The sequence below is a fragment of the Durio zibethinus genome, chromosome 2 (assembly GCF_047325235.1).
Source record: "Durio zibethinus cultivar Kanyao isolate XHJ-2024 chromosome 2, ASM4732523v1, whole genome shotgun sequence".
NCBI classification, from domain to species: domain Eukaryota; kingdom Viridiplantae; phylum Streptophyta; class Magnoliopsida; order Malvales; family Malvaceae; genus Durio; species Durio zibethinus.
In genome coordinates, this window is record NC_143163.1 from 18,787,504 (window position 1) to 18,802,787 (window position 15,284).

The window sequence follows — 15,284 nt, forward strand, 5'->3', positions numbered from 1 at the left end:
ATGATGTGCGATGGGTGCTGGTACATGGCCCTTATATTGGCCCCCTACCCCTCATCAAATCTCGAGAACTCACACCCCCTTAAAAAGCATTTGAGATTTTACAGGTTTGCTACCAGTAAGCATTAAAGTGTCTGAAATGGGGACACTTTTTTCAAATGGTCACAAAATCTTGTACACTTCGAGTTTTTGGCTGAACTTTTTTGCACATGCCAAAAAAAATACAAGGATCAAGTCTACCAAGTTTGGGGCCAAAACTCCTTCCAAAAAAATTTTAAAAAATCCCGAACCCAAAAAGTTTCAAAAATCATGAAAAATAGAAAAGGGGTCGTCTTGCCATGAAACCTCACGTGAAGGCTTAATGGACCACTGTATGAATTTACAAGTCATAAAAATGGCATTGGCATGCAAAAATATGAAGATGTGCCTAAACCCACCTACCACCCTATCGATCCATGGCTTGGGCATCCCGTCTCTCTGGTCGACGTAGTGCCCGCCTGCCCGTTCTTTTCGTTGGTTGCCTTAGGCATACGAAGTTCATTCCCAGTCTAAGATTGGACCAGACTGAGGGTTGCGGCAGTAGGATCGATAGCACGCAGAGGGGGACCCGACCGATCCCTAACTTGCGCATCTCGCCCGTCTGGCCAACTGAGCGCCCGCACGCTCGTTTTATGGGTTGACTTACGCATACGGAGTTCATTCCTAGTCTAAGCATACGGAGTTCATTCCCAGTCTAAGATCGGACTGTATCGAGGGTTGTGGCAGCACATGCTGGGCTCGGGCTTGTGCTGGTGCCACATTTTTCTTCACCGGGGCACCATCACCGGACCATCACCAGAGAACCTGACCGACGGCATTGGGGTTCCGGCGATCAGGGGGCCAGGGAGGGTGTGCGCACATGATGTGCGACGGGTGGTGGTACTTGGCCCTTATATTGGCCCCTTATCCCTCATCAAACCTCAAGAACTCACACCCCCTTAAAGAGCATTTGAGATTTTACAGGTTTGCTGCCAGTAGCAATTAAAGTGTCTAAAATGGGGACACTTTTTTCAAATGGTCACAAAATCTTTTACACTTCGAGTTTTTAGCTGAATATTTTTGTACATGCCAACAAAAATACAAGGATCACGTCTACCAAATTTGGGGCCAAAAATTTTTCTGAAAAAATTTTAAAAAATCCCGAACCTCAAAAAGTTTCAAAAATCGTGAAAAAGAGAAAACGAGTCATCTTGCCATGAAACTTCACGTGAAGGCTTAAGGGACCATTGTTTTAATTTACATGCCATAAAAATGGCATTGGCATGCAGAAATATGAAGATGTGCCTAAACCCACCTACCACCCTATCGATCCATGGCTTCCGAATCCCGTCTCTCTGGCCGACGTAGCTCCCGCCCGCCCGTTCGTTTAGTCGGTTGGTTTAGGCATACGGAGTTCATTCCTAGTCTACGATCGAACCAGATCGAGGGTTGCGGCAGCAAGATTGGCAGCATGCAGCGGGGGAATCGATCGAACCAGATTGAGGGTTGCGGCAGCAAGATCGACAGCATGCAACGGGGGAATCGACCATCCCTGGCTTGCGCATCCTGCTCCTCTGGCCAGCTGAGCGCCCGCACGCTCGTTTCATGGGTTGACTTAGGCATACGGAGTTCATTCCCAGTCTAAGCATATGGAGTTCATTCCCAGTCTAAGATCGGACCGGGCCGAGGGTTGCGGTAGCACATGCTGGGCTCAGGCATGTGATGGTGCCGCATTTTTATTGACCGGGGCACCATCGCCGGAGCATCACCGGAGAACCTGACCGGCGGCATTGGGGTTTCGACGATCGGGGGGCCGGGGGGGTGTGTGCACATGATGTGCGATGGGTGCTGGTACTTGGATCTTATATTGGCCCCCTATCCCTCATCAAACCTTGAGAACTCACACACCCTTAAAGAGCATTTGAGATTTTACAGGTTTGCTGCCAGTAGCCTTTAAGGTGTCTGAAATGGGGACACTTTTTTCAAATGGTCACAAAATCTTGTACACTTTGAGTTTTTAGCTGAATTTTTTTGTGCATGCCAAAAAAGTATACAAGGATAACGTCTACCAAGTGTGGGGCCAAAACGCCTTCCGAAAAAATTTTAAAAAATCCTGAACCGTAAAAAGTTTTCAAAATCATGAAAAATAGAAAACGAGTCGTCTTGCCATGAAACTTCACGTGAAGGCTTAAGGGACCATTGTATGAATTTACAAGCCATAAAATTGGCATTGGTACATGGAAATTTGAAGATGTGCCTAAACCCACCTACCACCCTATCGATCCACGGCTTGCGCATCCCGTGTCTCTGGCCGGCGTAGTGCCCGCCAGCACGCCCGCCCGCTCGTTTCGTCGGTTGGCTTAGGCACACGGAGTTCATTCCCAGTCTAAGATCGGACCGAACCGAGGGTTGTGGCAGCAGCATCGACAGCATACAGAGGGGGACCCGACCGATCCCCGGCTTGCGCATCCCGCCCCTCTGGCTGGCTGAGCGCCCGCATGCTCGTTTCGTGGGTTGACTTAGGCATACGAAGTTCATTCCTAGTCTAAGCATACGGAGTTCACTCCCAGTATAAGATCAGACCGGACAGAGGGTTGTGATAGCACATGTGGGCTTCGGCATGTGCTAGTGTCCCATTTTTCTTCGTTAGGGCACCATCGCCGGAGCATCGCCGGAGAACCTGGCCGACGGTATTGGGGTTCCGACGATCGGGGGGGCCGGGGGGTGTGCGGACATGATGTGCGATGGGTGCTGGTACTTGGCCCTTATATTGGCCCCCTATCCCTCATCAAACCTCGAGAACTCACCCCCCCTTAAAGAGCATTTGAGATTTTACAGGTTTGCTGCCAGTAGCAATTAAAGTGTCTAAAATGGGGATGCTTTTTTCAAATGGTCACAAAATCTTGTACACTTCGAGTTTTTTCTTGAATTTTTTTATGCATGCCAACAAAAATACCAGGATCTCGTCTACCAAGTTTTGGGCCAAAACTCCTTCCAAAATAATTTTAAAAAATCCTGAACTGTAAAAAGTTTCAAAAATCGTGAAAAACAAAAAACGAGTCGTCTTGCCATGAAACTTCATGTGAAGGCTTAAGGGACCATTGTATGAATTTACAAGCCATAAAAATGGCATTGGTGTGCAGAATATATGAAGATGTGCCCAAACCCACCTACCACCCTATCGATCCACGGCTTGCGCATCCCGTCTCTTTGGCCGACGTAGTGCCCGCCTGCCTGCTCGTTTCGTGGGTTGACTTAGGCATACGAAGTTCATTCCCAGTCTAAGCATATGGAGTTCATTCCCAGCCTAAGATCGGATCAGACCGAGGGTTGTAGCAGCACATGCTGGGCTCGGGCATGTGCTGGTGCCGCATTTTTCTTCGCCGGGGCACCATCGCCAGAGCATCGCCGGAGAACCTGACCGACGGCATTGGGGTTCCGATGATCGGGGGGGCCGGAGGGGTGTGCGCACATGATGTGTGATGGGTGCTGGTCTTTGGCCCTTATATTGGCCCCCTATCCCTCATCAAACCTCAAGAACTCACACCCCCTTAAAGAGCAATTGAGATTTTACAGGTTTGCTGCCGGTAGTCATTAAAGTGTCTGAAATGGGGACACTTTTTTGAAATGGTCACAAAATCTTGTACACTTCGAGTTTTTAACTGAAATTTTTTATGCATGCCAAAAAAAATATAAAGATCACGTCTACCAAGTTTGGGGCCAAAACTCCTTCTGAAAAAATTTTAAAAAATCCTGAACCGCAAAAAGTTTCAAAAATCATGAAAAATAGAAAACGAGTCGTCTTGCCATGAAACTTCACGTGAAGGGTTAAGGGACCATTGTATGAATTTAAAAGCTATAAAAATGGATTGGCACATAGAAATATGAAGATGTGCCTAAATCCACCTACCACCCTATCGATCCACGGCTTGCGCATCCCGTCTCTCTGGTCGGCATAGTGCCCGCCCGCCCGCTCGTTTTGTTAGTTGGCTTAGGCATATGGAGTTCATTCCCAGTATAAGGTCAGACCCACCGAGGGTTGCGGCAACAGGATCGATAGCACGCAGTTGGGGTCCCAGTCGATCTCCGGCTTGCGCATCCCGTCCCTCTGGTCGGCTGAACGCACGCTCCTTTCATGGGTTGACTTAGGCATACAGAGTTCATTCCCAGTCTAAGCATATGGAGTTCATTCCCAGTCTAAGATCGGACCTGATCGAGGGTTGCGACAGCACATGCTGGGCTCAGGCATGTGCTGGTACCGCATTTTTCTTCGTCGAGACACCATCGCCGGAGATCCTGGCCGAGGGGGGTGTGCGCACATGATGTGTGATGGGTGCTGGTATTTGGCCCTTATATTGGCCCCCTATCCCTCATCAAACCTCGAAAACTCACAACCCCTTAAAGAGCATTTGAGATTTTACAGGTTTGTTGCCAGTAGCAATTAAAGTGTCTAAAATGGGGACACTCTTTTCAAATGGTCACAAAATCTTGTACACTTCGAGTTTTTAGCTGAATTTTTTTGTGCATGCCAAAAAAAATACAAGGATTGCGTGTACCAAGTTTGGGGCCAAAACACCTTCCGAAAAAATTTTAAAAAATCTCAAACCGTAAAAATTTTCAAAAATCATGAAAAATAGAAAATGAGTCGTCTTGCCATGAAACTTCACGTGAAGGCTTAAGGGACAATTGTATGAATTTACAAGCCATAAAAATGGCATTGGCATGCAGAAATATGAAGATGTGCCTAAACCCACCTACCACCATATCGATCCACAGTCCGGCCGCTCGTTTCGTCGGTTAGATTAGGCATACAGAGTTCATTCCAGTCTAAGATCAGACCAGACTGAGGGTTGAGGCAACAAGATCGATCGCACGTAGAGGGGTACCCGGCCGATCCCCGACTTGTGCATCCCGCCCCTCTGGCCGGCTGAGCGCCCGCATGCTCGTTTCGTGGGTTGACTTAGGCATACGGAGTTCATTCCCAGTCAAAGCATGCGAAGTTCATTCTCAGTCTAAGATCGGACCACACCGAGGGTTGCGATAGCACATGCTGGGCTCGGGCATGTGCTGGTATCGCATTTTTCTTCGCCGGGGCACCATCACCGGAGAACCTGACCGGCGGCCTTAGGGTTCCGGCGATCGGAGGGGCCGGGGGGGGTGTGCGCACATGATGTGCGATTGGTGCTGGTACTTGGCCCTTATATTGGCCCCTTATCCCTCATCAAACCTTGAGAAGTCACACCCCCATAAAAAAGCATTTGAGATTTTACAGGTTTGCTGCTAGTAGCCATTAAAGTGTCTGAAATGGGAACACTTTTTTGAAATGGTCACAAAATCTTGTACACTTCGAGTTTTTAGCTAAATTTTTTGTGCTTGCCTACAAAAATACAAGGATCATGTCTACCAAGTTTAGGGCCAAAACTCCTTCCAAAAAAATTTTAAAAAATCTCGAACCGCAAAAAGTTTCGAAAATCTTGAAAAAGAGAAAACGAGTCGTCTTGCCATGAAACTTCATGTGAAGGCTTAAGGGACCATAGTATGAATTTACAAGACATAAGAATGGCATTGGCATGGAGAAATATGAAGATGTGCCTAAACCCACCTACCACCCTATCGATCCAAGGCTTGCGCATCCCGTCTCTCTGGTCGACGCAGTGCCCACCCGCCTGCCCGCTCGTTTCGTCAGTTGGCTGAGGCATATGGAGCTCATTCCCAGTCTAAGATTGGACCGGAATAAGGGTTGCGACAGCAGGATCAGCAGCACGCAGAGGGGGACCCGACTTGCACATCCCGCCCCTCTAGCCGTCAGAGCGCCTGCACGCTCGTTTCGTGGGCTGACTTAGGCATACGGAGTTCATTCCTAGTCTAAGCATGCGGAGTTCATTCCCATTCTAAGATTGGATCGGACCGATGGGCTCGGGCATGTGCTGGTGCCGTATTTTTCTTCGCCGGGGCACCATCGCTGGAGCATCGTCGAAGAAGCTGACCGACGGCATTGGGGTTCCGGCGATCGAGGGGGCTGGGGGGCGTGTGCGTACATGATGTGCGATGGGTGCTGGTACGTGGCCCTTATATTGGCCCCCTATCTCTCATCAAACATCAAGAATTCACACCCCCTTAAAGAGCATTTGAGATTTTACAGGTTTGCTGCCAGTAGCCATTAAAGTGTCTGAAATGGGGACACTTTTTTCAAATGGTCAACAAATCTTGTACACTTCGAGTTTTTAGCTGAATTTTTTTGTGCATGCCAAAAAAAATACAAGGATCATGTCTACGAAGTTTGGGGCAAAAAATCCTTCCAAAAGAATTTTAAAAAATCCCAAACCGTAAAAAGTTTCAAAAATCATGAAAAATAGAAAACGAGTCGTCTTGCCATGAAACTTCACGTGAAGGCTTAAGGGACCATTGTATGAATTTACAAGCCATAAAAATGGCATTGGCATGTAGAAATATGAAGATGTGCCTAAACCCACCTACCACCTTATCGATCCTGGGCTTGCGCATCCCGTCTCTCTGGTCGGCGTGGTGCCCGCCCGCGCGCTCATTTCATCAGTTGGCTTAGGCATACGGAGTTCATTCTCAGTATAAGATCAGATCGGACTAAGGGTTGCGGCAGCAGGATCGGCAGCACGCAGAGGGGGACCCGATCGATCCTCGGCTTACGCATCCCGCCCCTCTGGCCGGTTGAGCGCCTGCACGTTCATTTCGTGGGTTGACTTAGGCATACGGAGTTCATTCCTAGTCTAAGCATATGGAGTTCATTCCCTGTCTAAGATCGGACTAGACCGAGGGTTGTGATAGCACATGCTAGGCTTGGGCATGTGTTGGTGCCGTATTTTTCTTCGTCGGGGCACCATCACCGGAGCATCGTCGGAGAACCTGACCAGCGGCATTGGGGTTCCGGAGATTGGGGGGCTGGGGGGGTGTGCGCACATGATATGCGATGGGTGCTGATACTTGGCCCTTATATTGGACCTCTATTCCTCATCAAACCTCGAGAACTCACACCTCCTTAAAGAGCATTTGAGATTTTACAGGTTTGTTGCCAGTAGCAATTAAAGTCTCTGAAATGGGGACACTTTTTTCAAATGGTCACAAAATCTTGTACACTTCGAGTTTTTAGCTGAATGTTTTTGTGCATGCCAACAAAAATACAAGGATCACCTCTACCAAGTTTGGGGCCAAAAATCCTTCCAAAAAAATTTGAAAAAATCCCGAACCGCAAAAACTTTCAAAAATCATGAAAAATAGAAAATGAGTCGTCTTGCCATGAAACTTCACGTGAAGGCTTAAGAGACCATTGTATGAATTTACAAGCCGAAAAATTTCATTGGCACTCAAAAATATGAAGATGTGCCTAAACCCGCCTACCACCCTGTCCATCCACGACTTGCGTATCTCGTCTCTCTAGCCGACGTGGTGCCCGCCTGCCCGTTCGTTTCATCGGTTGGCTTAGGCATACGAAGTTCATTCCTAGTATAAGATCAGACCGAATTGAGGGTTGTGGTAGCAGGATCGGCAGCACGTAGAGGGGACCCGATCGATCCCCGGCTTGCGCATCTCGCCCCTCTGGCCGGTTGAGCGCCCGCACGCTCGTTTCGTGGGTTGACTTAGGCATACAGAGTTCATTCCCAGTCTAAGCATACGGAGTTCATTCCCAATCTAAGATCGGATCGGATCAAGGGTTGCGACAGCACATGTTGGGCTCGGGCATGTGCTGGTGCCGCATTTTTCTTTGCCAGGGCACCATCCACGGAGCATCACCGGAGAACTTGACCGACGGCATTGGGGTTCCAGCGACCGGGGGGGTCGGGGGGTGTGCGCACGTGATGTGCGATGGGTGCTGGTACTTGGCCCTTATATTGGCCCCCTATCCCTCATCAAACCTCAAGAACTTACACCCCCTTAAAGAGCATTTGAGATTTTACAGGTTTGCTGCCAGTAGCCATTAAAGTGTCTAAAATGGGGACACATTTTTCAAATGGTCACAAAATCTTGTACACTTCGAGTTTTGAGCTGAATGTTTTTGTGGAAGCCAACAAAAATACAAGGATCACGTCTAAGAAGTTTGGGACCAAAACCCGTTCCAAAAAAATTTCAAAAAATCTCAAACCGTAAAAAGTTTCAAAAATCGTGAAAAATAAAAAACGAGTCGTCTTGCCATGAAACTTCACGTGAAGGCTTAAGGGACCATTGTATGAATTTACAAGCCATAAAAATGGCATTGGCACTCAAAAATATGAAGATGTGCCTAAACCCACCTACCACCCTATCCATCCACGGCTTGGGCATCCCGTCTCTCTGGCTGACGTGGTGCCCGCCCACCCGCTCGTTCGTCGGTTGGCTTAGGCATACGAAGTTCATTCCCAGTATAAGATCAGACCAGACCGAGGGTTATGGTAGCAGGATCGACAGCACGTAGAGGGGGACCCGGTCGATCCCCGGCTTGTGCATTTCGCCCCTCTGGCCGGTTGAGCGCCCGCACGCTCGTTTCGTGGGTTGACTTAGGCATACGGAGTTCATTCTCAGTCTAAGCATACGAAGTTCATTCCCAATCTAAGATCGAACCGGATCAAGGGTTGCGACACATGCTGGGCTCGGGCATGTGCTGGTGCCGCATTTTCTTCGTCGGGGCACCATCCACAGAGCATCACCGAAGAACTTGACCAGCGGCATTGGGGTTCCAACGATCGGGGGGGTCGGGGGGGTGTGTGCACGTGATGTGCGATGGGTGCTGGTACTTGGCCCTTATATTGGCCCCATATCCCTTGTCAAACCTCAAGAACTTACACCCTCTTAAAGAGCATTTGAGATTTTACAGGTTTGCTACCAGTAGCCATTAAAGTGTCTGAAATGGGGACACATTTTTCAAATGGTCACAAAATCTTGTACACTTCGATTTTTGAGCTGAATGTTTTTTTGGAAGCCAACAAAAATACAAGGATCACGTCTAAGAAGTTTGGGAGCAAAACCCCTTCCGAAAAAATTTCAAAAAATCTCGAATCGCAAAAAGTTTCAAAATCGTGAAAAATAGAAAACGAGTCGTCTTGGCATGAAACTTCACGTGAAGGCTTAAGGGACCATTGTATGAATTTACAAGCCATAAAAATGGTATTGGCACGTAGAAATATGAAGATGTGCCTAAACCCACCTACCACCCTATCGATCCACGGCTTGCGCATCCTGTCTCTCTAGTCGGCGTGGTGCCCGCCCACCCGCTCGTTTCATCAGTTGGCTTAGGCATACGGAGTTCATTCCCAATATAAGATTAGACTGGACCAAGGGTTGCAGCAGCAAGATCGACAGCACACAGAGGGGGACTCGATCGATGCCCGGCTTGCGCATCCCGCCCCTTTGGCCTGCTGAGCGCCCGCACGCTCGTTTCATGGGTTGACCTAGGCATACGGAGTTCATTCCCAGTCTAAGCATATAGAGTTCATTCCCAGTCTAAGATCGGACCAGACCGAGGGTTACAGCAGCACATGCTGGGCTCGGGCATGTGCTAGTGCCACATTTTTCTTTGTCGGGGCACCATCGTCGGAGCATCGTCGGAGAACCTGATCGGCGGCATTGGGGTTCCGGCGATCGGGGGAGCCAGGGGGTGTGCGCACAAGATGTGCAATGGGTGCTGGTACTTGGCCCTTATATTGGCCCCCTATCCCCCATCACACCTCCAGAACTCACTCCCCCTTGAAGAGCATTTGAGATTTTACAGGTTTGCTACCACTAGCCATTAAAGTCTCTGAAATGGGGACACTTTTTTCAAATGGTCACAAAATCTTGTAGACTTCTAGTTTTCAGCTGAATTTTTTTATGCATTCCAACAAAAATACAAGGATAACATCTACCAAGTTTAGGGCCAAAACTCCTTCCAAAAAAAATTTAAAAAATCCCGAACCGTAAAAAGTTTTGAAAATCTTAAAAAATAAAAAACGAGTCGTCTTGGCATGAAACTTCACGTGAAGGCTTAAGGGACCATTGTATGAATTTACAAGCCATAAAAATGGCATTGGCATGCAGAAATATGAAGATGTGCTTAAACCCACTTACCACCCTATCGATCCACAGCTTGCACATCCCGTCTCTCTGGTCAGCATAGTGCCCGACCACCCGTCCGCCCAATCGTTTAATCGGTTGGCTTAGGCATACAGAGTTCATTCCCAGTCTAAGATCAGACCAGATCGAGGCTTGAAGCAGTAGGATCGGCAGCATGCAGACGGGGACATGATCGATCCCCGACTTGCGCATCCCGCCCCTCTGGCCGGCTGAGCGCGCGCACACTCGTTTCATGGGTTGACTTAGGCATACAGAGTTCATTCCTAGTCTAAGCATACGGAGTGCATTCCCAGTCTAAGATCAAACCGGATGGAGGGTTACGACAGCACATGCTGGGCTCGAGCATGTGCTGGTGTCATTTTTTTCTTCACCGGGGCACCATCGTCGGAGCATCACCGGAGAACCTGACCGACGGCATTGGGGTTCCTGCGATCGGGGGGGCCGGAGAGGGGGTGTGCGCACATGATGTACGATGGGTGCTGGTACTTGGCCCTTATATTGGCCCCCTATCCCTCATCAAACCTCAAGAACTCACACCCTCTTAAAGAGCATTTGAGATTTTACAGGTTTGCTGCCAGTAGCCATTAAAGTGTCTGAAATGGGGACATTTTTTTCAAATGGTCACAAAATCTTGTACACTTCGAGTTTTTAGCTGATTTTTTTGTGCAAGCCAACAAAAATACAAGGATCACGTCTACCAAGTTTGGGCCAAAACTCCTTCCGAAAAAATTTTAAAAAATCCCGAACAGTGAAAAGTTTTGAAAATCGTGAAAAATAGAAAACGAGTCATCTTGCCATGAAACTTCACGTGAAGGCTTAAGGGACCATTGTATGAACTTACAAGCCATAAAAATGGCATTGGCATACAGAAATATAAAGATGTGCCTAAACCCACCTACCACCCTATCGATCCACGGCTTGCGCATCTCCTCTCTCTGGCCGGCGTCGTGCCCACCCGCTAAGATCAGACCGGACCAAGGGTTATAGCTACAGGATCGACAGCACACAGAGGGGGACCCGATCGATCCGCGGCTTACGCATCCCGCCCTTCTGGCCGACTGAGCGCTCACATGCTCGTTTCGTGGGTTGACTTAGGCATACGAAATTCATTCCCAGTCTCAGATCAGACCAGACCGAGTGTTACGATAGAACATGCTGGGCTCGGGCATGTGCTGGTGCCACATTTTTCTTCGTCGGGGCACCATCGTCGGAGCATCGCCGAAGAACCTGACTAGCGGAATTGGGGTTTTGACGATCGGGGGGGCCGGGGGGGGTGTGCACACATGATGTGCGGTGGGTGCTAGTATTTGGTCCTTATATTGGCCCCCTATCCCTCATCAAACCTTGAGAACTCACACCCCCTTAAAGAGCATTTGAGATTTTACAGGTTTGCTGCCAGTAGCCATTAAAGTGTCTGAATGGGGACACTTTTTTCAAATGGTCACAAAATCTTGTACACTTCGACTTTTTAGCTAAATGTTTTTGTGCAAGGTAACAAAAATACAAGGATCACGTCTACCAAGTTTGGGGCAAAAACTCCTTTCGAAAAAATTTTAAAAAATCTCGAATTGTAAAAAGTTTTGAAAATCGTGAAAAATAAAAAACGAGTCATCTTGCCATGAAACTTCACGTGAAGGCTTAAGGGACCATTGTATGAATTTACAAGCCATAAAAATGGCATTGGCACGTAGAAATATGAAGATGTGCCTAAACCCACCTACCACATTATCGATCCGTGGCTTGCGCATCCCGTCTCTCTAGCTGGCGTAGTGCCCGCCTGCCCGCCCGCCCTCCCGCTCGTTTCGTTAGTTGGCTTAGGCATTGGGAGTTCATTCCCAGTCTAAGACTGGATCGAACTGAGGGTTGCAGCAGCATGATCGGCAGCACGCACAGGGGGACCCGACCGATCCCTGACTTGTGCATCCCGCGCCTCTGGCCGGCTGAGCGCCCGCAAGCTCATTTCGTGGGTTGACTTAGGCATAAAAAGTTCATTCCTAGTCTAAGCAGATGGAGTTCATTCCCAGTCTAAGATTGGACCAGACCGAGGTTTGCGGCAGCACGTGCTAGGTTCGGGCATGTGCTCGTGCCGCATTTTTCTTCGTCGGGGCACCATCGTCGGAGCATCGCCGAAGAACCTGACCGACTGCATTGGGGTTCCGACGATCGTGGGGGCCAGGGGGTGTGCGCACATGATTTGCAATGGGTGCTGGTACTTGGCCCTTATATTGGCCCCCTATCACTCATCAAACCTCGAGAACTCACACCCCCTTAAAGAGCATTTGAGATTTTACAAGTTTGCTGCCAGTAGCCATTAAAGTGTCTGAAATGGGGACACTTTTTTTGAATGCTCACAAAATCTTGTACACTTCGAGTTTTTAGCCGAATTGTTTTGTGCATGCCAAAAAAAATACAAGGATCACGTCTACCAAGTTTGGGGCCAAAACTCCTTCCGAAAAAATTTTAAAACATCTCGAATCGTAAAATGTTTCGAAAATCATGAAAAATAAAAAACGAGTCGTCTTGCCATGAAACTTCACGCGAAGGCTTAAGGGACCATTGTGTGAATTTACAAGACATAAAAATGGTATTGGCTCGCAGAAATATGAAGATGTGCCTAAACCCACCTATCACCCTATCGATCCACGGCTTGCGCAACCCGTCTCTCTGGCCGGCATAGTGCCCGCCCGCCTGCCCGCCCGTCCGCTCGTTTTGTCGGTTGGCTTAGGCATATGGAGTCCATTCGAAGTCTAAGATCAGACCGAACAAAGGGCTGCGGCCCAGGATCACCAGCATGTAGAAGGGGACCCGGTCGAGCCTCGGCTTGCGCATCCCGCCCCTCTGGCCGGCTGAGCGCCCGCACACTCGTTTCGTGGGTTGACTTAGGCATATAGAGTTCAATCCCAGTCTAAGCATACGGAGTTCATTCCCAGTCTAAGATTGGACCAGACCGAGGGTTGCGACAGCACATGCTGGGCTCAGGCATGTGCTGGTGTCGCATTTTTCTTCGTCGGGGCACCATCGTCGGAGCATCGCTGGAGAACCTGACCGGCGGCATTGGGGTTCCGGTGATCGAGGGGGCCGGGGGGTGTGCGCACATGATGTGCGAAGAGTGCTTGTACTGTGCCCTTATATTGGCTCCCTATCCCTCATCAAACCTTGAGAACTCACACCCCCTTAAAGAGCTTTTGAGATTTTACAGGTTTGCTGCCAGTAGCCATTAAAGTGTCTAAAATGGGGACACTTTTTTCAAATGGTCACAAAATCTTGTACAGTTCGAGTTTTTAGCTGAATGTTTTTGTGCACGCCAACAAAAATACAGGGATCACAACCAGAAAGTTTAGGGCCAGATCGTTTTTCAAAAAAATTTTAAAAAATCTCGAACAGTAAAAAGTTTTGAAAATCGTGAAAAATAGAAAACGAGACGTCTTGCCATGAAACTTCACGTGAAGGCTTAACGGACTATTGTATGAATTTACAAGCCATAAAAATGGCATTGGCATGCAGAAATATGAGGGTGTGCCTAAATCCACCTACCACCCTATCAATCCATGGCTTGCGCATCCCGTCTCTCTGGCCGCCGTAGTGCCCGCCCGCTCGTTTCGTCGGTTGGCATAGGCATAGGGAGTTCATTCCTAGTCTAAGATTGGACCGGACCGAGGGTTGCGGCAGCACATCCTGGGCTCGGGCTTGTGCTGATGTTGCATTTTTCTTCGTCGGGGCACCATCATCGGAGAACCTATCCGGCGGCATCGAGGTTCCGACGATCGGGGGGGCCGGGGGGTGTGCGCACATGATGTGCGAAGACTGCTGGTACTTGGCCCTTATATTGGCCCCCTATCCCTCATCAACCCTCGAGAACTCACACCCCCTTAAAGAGCATTTGAGATTTTACAGGTTTGCTACCAGTAGCCATTAAAGTGTCTGAAATGGGGACACTTTTTTCAAATGGTCACAAAATCTTGTACACTTCGAGTTTTTAGCTGAATTTTTTTGTGCACAGCAACAAAAATACCAGGATCACAACTACCAAGTTTAGGGCCAGATCGTTTTTCAAAAAAATTTTAAAAAATCCCGAACCGCAAAAAGTTTTAAAAATCGTGAAAAATAGAAAATGAGACGTCTTGCCATGAAACTTCACGTGAAGGCTTAAGGGACTATTGTATGAATTTACAAGCCATAAAAATGGCATTGGCATGCAGAAATATGAGGATGTGCCTAAACCCACCTACCACCCTATCAATCCATGGCTTGCGCATCCCGTCTCTCTGGCCACCGTAGTCCCCGCCCGCTCGTTTCGTCGGTTGGCTTAGGCATAGGGAGTTCATTCCCAGTCTAAGATTGGAACGGACCGAGGGTTGTGGCAGCAGATCCTGGGCTCGGGCATGTGCTGGTGTCGCATTTTTCTTCATCGGGGGACCATCGTCGGAGCATCATCGGAGAACCTGTCCGACGGCATCGGGGTTCTGACGATCGGGGGGGCCGGGGGGTGTGCGCACCTGATGTGCGAAGAGTGCTGGTACTTGGCCCTTATATTGGCCCCCTATCCCTCATCAACCCTCGAGAACTCACATCCCCTTAAAGAGCATTTGAGATTTTACAGGTTTGCTACCAGTAGCCATTAAAGTGTCTGAAATGGGGACACTTTTTTCAAATGGTCACAAAATCTTTTACACTTCGAGTTTTTAGCTGAATTTTTCTGTGCACGCCAAAAAAAATACAAGGATCATGTCTACCAAGTTTAGGGCCAGAACTCTTTTCGAAAAAATTTTAAAAAATCTCGAACCGTAAAAAGTTTCAAAAATAGTGAAAAATAGAAAACGAGTCGTCTTGCCATGAAACTTCACGTGAAGGCTTAAGGGACCATTGTATGAATTTACAAGCCATAAAAATGGCATTGGCACATAGAAATATGAAGATGTTCCTAAAGCCACCTATCACCCTATCGATCCACGGCTTGCGCAACCCGTCCCTCTGGCTGGCGTAGTGCCCGCACACCCACCGCCCGCTCGTTTCATCGGTTGGCTTAGGCATACGGAGTTCATTCCCAGTCTAAGATAGGATCAAACCAAGGGTTGTGGTGGCAGGATCAGTAGCACGTAGAGGGGGACCCGATCGATCCCCGGCTTTCGCATCCCGCCCTTCTGGCCGGCTGACCGCCCACACGCTCGTTTCATTGGTTGACTTAGGCATACAGAGTTCATTCCCAGTCTAAG